Below are 4,907 nucleotides of genomic sequence, written 5' to 3'. Positions count from 1 at the left end.
AAGGCGGCTCTGCGGGGCCCCCGCCCCGGCCGGTCCCGGCGCCGCCCGCAGCCGCGCAGGTGCGGGAGGGGCGCGGGGCGGCTGCGGGAGGTGTCCGCCCTCGACCCGGAGCCGTTCCGAGGTGGAAGCAGCTCTTGCTTGCTGCCGGCCTTGTCCGCGCGAGGGTTTGGGGACTTTGTTTATTTACTGTGGGCTTTGTTGTTGCTGATTTTGTTTCGTTGGGTTTGGGGTGGATTAGGAAAGCTGCACAGTGCCGAGGTTTGAATGCGTTCAAAGCGCAGGAACGACAGAATATCAGTCGGTGGTGCCAAAAGAGAAATTCCACCTGCAGGAAGCATGGAACCCTTTGATGCTTGCTGCTGTTATGCGACACGGCTTTATGCAATCGCTCTGCTGGCCTCCTGCAGCACGCACTTAATGATTACCTGGCTGCTGCTGGGCAGGTTGGTTTCTTCTCGGGTAATAATGAGGAGCACCTGCAGCCCACACTTAATTCGGACGTACAGAAGGCTTCTCTGACCCTGATGGAGAGCTCAGCGTGGATTGCTGATGTTGCTTTACATAGGGGGTAGTTTGTTTGGAGGAGCACTACCCCCCATCAGTTACCATTGACTCTTAAAGTTCTTGACATAGAATCATTAGCGTTAGAAGGGACCTTAAAAGGCCATCTAGTCCAATTCCCCTGCAGTGTACAAGAACATGCACAGCTAAGTCAGCTTGCCTGTGCCATTGACCACCGCACTCTGGACTCAATCCTGCAGCTGGTTCTTTGTCCATTGAACAGTCCACTCATGAAATCCATCTCTCTCCAGTTTGGGGAGAAGAATGTTGTGTCAGAGGCCTTACTGAAGTTTAGATAGATGACACCAGTGTCTCTTCCCTTTACAGCATCTTAAAAGGCCACTGTGTTGGTCAAGTAGGATTTGCCCTTGGTGAAGCCATGCTGGTTCTCCTGTATCACCTCTCCGTCTTCCATTCTTTCTTTCATTCAGCTGAAGAAAGAGCATATGGTTATACCAGACTTACAGCATGTACATTTGTAAGAAACTAGCTTATGCTGTAGAAAGAGAAGCACACTGGATGTGCCTGCCCTGCAATGCACACCCAGCAGCACAGCAGGCAGTGTGGTCCTGCTGAGGTTGGTCTGGCCAACAAGCAGTCCAAAACACAGTGAGTAATGCCAATGTCACTCCTGTGCAGGTCACTGAGGTGCCTCTACCGTTGTTGAGCTGTTAGAATAGGAAGATGAGATTTCTCCCTTGAGAACTAGATTTGGCCATTTAGCCTCTTCTCCTTGTATAAACCATGTTGGTGGACAGGAATGCGGGTTTGTTACCAAGCACATCCTATATAAACATTTTGTGTGCATTTTGTGAAAGTAAACAATAGGCTTCAAATGCCTAGATGCCTCCTAGAAGGAGACATCCAAGTGAGAAGTGCAGAATGAGAGAGACTGCAAGCTTTCCTAGTAGTTTGAAATAAATATGCTACGTGGGTCACGTCAGCTTCCACTCCTGTTATCTCTCAGAATTCAAGGCCTCTCTTAAACCAAACATGAAAAAACTGTCACACAAATACCCTAAAAATGAAAACAGAGAATTAATTCTGATGAGTTTTAATTCACCCCCCCAAAGATAGAGTTCCAAACAATTGCTTCGCAGGAGTCTGTTTGCATCCAGAAAGCTGATGCACTAAGGATGATCTTTGTGGGAGCTTTTTGTCACCGTCACAGTGACAGGAGCAGAAGCTGAGCACAGAGGATTTGGAGTTCCTTCTTGTGTCCATTTCATAGGAGAGCTGAGAAGACGGCGGGACTACTAACAGCAAATGTTCCTCAGAGATAGAGCTTCACCTTCTTTCTGTGAAGCTTTATACTTGGAGGAAGCACGGTGCATTTTCAAGGCATAACAGAAAACCTGGGGAGTCTAACTTCAAACAGTTAAGCTACATGTGGTGATCAGAAAGTACAGTATGTGACTTCTGACTTCTGTAAACTGGGCAGGTTAAAACTATGAATTATTCCAAGAATGTGTCCTAGCACAAACATCTTGGCTGTATGGGCGGACATTTTAATTGATGGGTATCTCACTCTGTCATTAATTAAATGCCACAAAGCAGAGCTCAGCTAAAGGGTTTGAGGGAAGTTGGTACAATTGTTTTCTTGAAGCCCTGGCAGAGAAATGTGAGGAGGAGACTTTGATCAAATGGAAAAGCTGATAACAACTACAGGTTATTTAAAGACCGAGAACCTGAGCTAAGAGTGAAGATTAAAAATAATAATAATAATAATGTTTGTTTAGAGTCTGTGTATTTAAAAACTCTTGGCAGATATTTTTGGCTCAGTATTTCAAACTGGAAGAATAACAGTAAGCATAAAGAAACTACAAACATGCAGCTTGTGACTGAGTAGCTATTATTGTGCAGAAAGGTGAAAACTGATCCGGGTAATGCATTAATTGCAATATGGGCAGAAACTGATGGTTTTCCTTCCATATCCATGCTTTCTTTGGGCTTTGCGGTGGCAGTAGGCAAGCACTTATCAGTATCAACTCCTCCCATGAAAAGTTTATCATCACATTCTGGATTGTGAATCCGAGGAAAAAGTGATTAGTAATCAGACGGTGCATAGAAAAGCCTTTCAGAGAGTACCTGCCCTTTCTGATGTAACTGAGGCATCCTACTAAAACCATGAACATTCAGATAAGGAAGAAAATAATATGAGCTCACTGTGACCTTTCCCATAACACTGCATCATTTTTTTTCTCGAAGATAGGGCGTGCTGGTAGGGCGAATGCTTGGTTGGATGGCAGGAAAGGGATCACGAGGCTGAGGGGAGGGAGGCCTGATGGCAGCTGCAGCTCCTCAAAGGGAGCGGAGGGGCAGCGCTGAGCTCTGCTCTGTGTGACAGTGACCGAGGGAACGGCATGGAGCTGTCAGGGGAGGGACGGCTGGGGGTGAGGGACAGGGTCTGCACCAGAGGGCGGTGGGCATGGAACGGGCTGCCCAGGGCTGTGGTTATGGCATGAAGCATGCTGGAGTTCAGGAAGCATTTGGACACCGTACTCAGATGTAGCGTTTGATTTTGGGTGGTGCTGTGTGGAGCCAGGAATTGGACTCCACGATCCTTGTGGGTCCCTTCCAACTTGAAACGTTCCACGATTTTGGGCCTGGGGACTCCACGATGGGCCGGCAGCAGCTCAGCTGCCCGCAACCACAATCAGGCCCAGCCAGCCCCAGGGTTGTGTGCACTGGGTTCTGAACTCGGGGTGCCCAATGAAGATAAACTTTGCCCCCAAAGCACACAGACCTGCTACCTCAGGAGCGCATCAAACCGGAGCAAGGGCACGTGTGGAAAGAGCTAAGCTGTGTCAGGCAGGGCTCTCCCCTCAGCAGCAGACCTGCTGTCATCTGCAGGCCAGAGTGGAGGCAGCTCCTCTGGCAGGCTGCCCGTGCTCACACTGTGTGGGCGCAGGGCAGAGAGGAAAGTGGGAAGGAGGGCCCAGACCTTTATATAAATAAAGCAACTAAAGTAAGCTTTATTTACCTGGAGCCGCCCTGGTCTGATGCCAAAAATCTGTGGCTTATTAGCAGTGCCTGTGGCAACGGGCAGTTAACCAGGCAAGTACAGACCCAGTGAGTTAATGGTACATGATACATTGTAAAATCACTTCTGTGAAAAGTGGTTTTTTATTTTTCCTCAAAACACAACTTGAGGTCAATAACTCATTGTTAAGAGTGTTTATTTCCAGCTCGTTTACTCTCCAATAACATTGTCTTCTCTGCAGTGCCTGTCATGTTCCCCTGTAGCTTGTTGCCAAAGATGGTGGATGAGCAGCCCCATGTGAGCATCTGTGGGAAATGGGTGCCCTCCTCAGGACCAAGGAGTGTCCCTGCTCTGCTGGGGTTTTCCCCTCTTCCACGTCCTCCTCATACCCATCTTGCATCATGATGGCACCTCCGCTGGTGTTCCCTTCCTGGGGGAATATGAGGGGAAGCTGTTCTGTGCAAAGCCATGACTGAAAAGGGGAAGTGCAGAGCTATGTGGAAAACAGAGACCATTTCAAGGAGGTGCTGGAGGCCTCGATTTCAAGCTTGGAGATTCCAGCCTTGACATATCCCTGCAGTCTGGCCCTCAGCCTTCAGTGCACACCACAACCAGCAGACGTGATAAGCACACACTGCTGTGTTTGGGTGGTGCACCAGGAGAGCGGCTGGGCAAGCAGAAATGCACAGTGATCCCAAAGCTGCTGCTGAGCCCCAGCCAGCCCTTGGGCAATGCCCTGCTGGGCCAGTGGAGCCCGGTGTGCCGGTGAGGGCACTCCCAACAGTAGCGTGGGGCAGGCAAACAAGAGTGCTGGCTGAGTATGAAGGGCGGCTAGTGAGGAAAGTAGGGCATAGAAGGGGAATTCCTAATTCTAAGTCTCGATGGTTTCCTTCCTACTGGAGAGAAACAGGCAACTGTGAAACCTTGTAGTATATTTAAGAAAAAAAGAGAAACAAAAGTGTAGGTATCCTGCACTCGTTTGGAATTCAAGCCCTTCCCTGTACAGTGTGTCACCAAGGGCAATGCAGGTTTGCTGAGTGTCATTTGAAGCATGCCAAAATCTCTATTGCAGCTCTTCATTGAATAGTTTGTTTACTTTGTACTTCCACAATGATGTTTTTCTTCTGAAACTTTGGATTCATGTTGAGATCTGATATCTCTGAGTGAACGTTTGGGCTTTTCAATGCATCATATCTGCTAAAGTTTTATCTTCAGCATCTTTTTAAGCAAACTGTACTTAGATTTTTTTTCCCTAAGGATGGCACATTGGAGTCCCATCAGGCAACAGCTACAAAGACAGGATGAACTTGTAAACTTATGCAACCAGTCCTACAGAATGAATCATGGTGTTGACAGAAAAATG

The sequence above is a fragment of the Phasianus colchicus genome, chromosome 1, assembly GCF_987193195.1.
Source record: "Phasianus colchicus chromosome 1, bPhaCol1.hap1.1, whole genome shotgun sequence".
NCBI lineage: Eukaryota > Metazoa > Chordata > Aves > Galliformes > Phasianidae > Phasianus > Phasianus colchicus.
The sequence above is the reverse complement of the archived record's forward strand: the minus strand, read 5'-3'. Positions refer to the sequence as shown.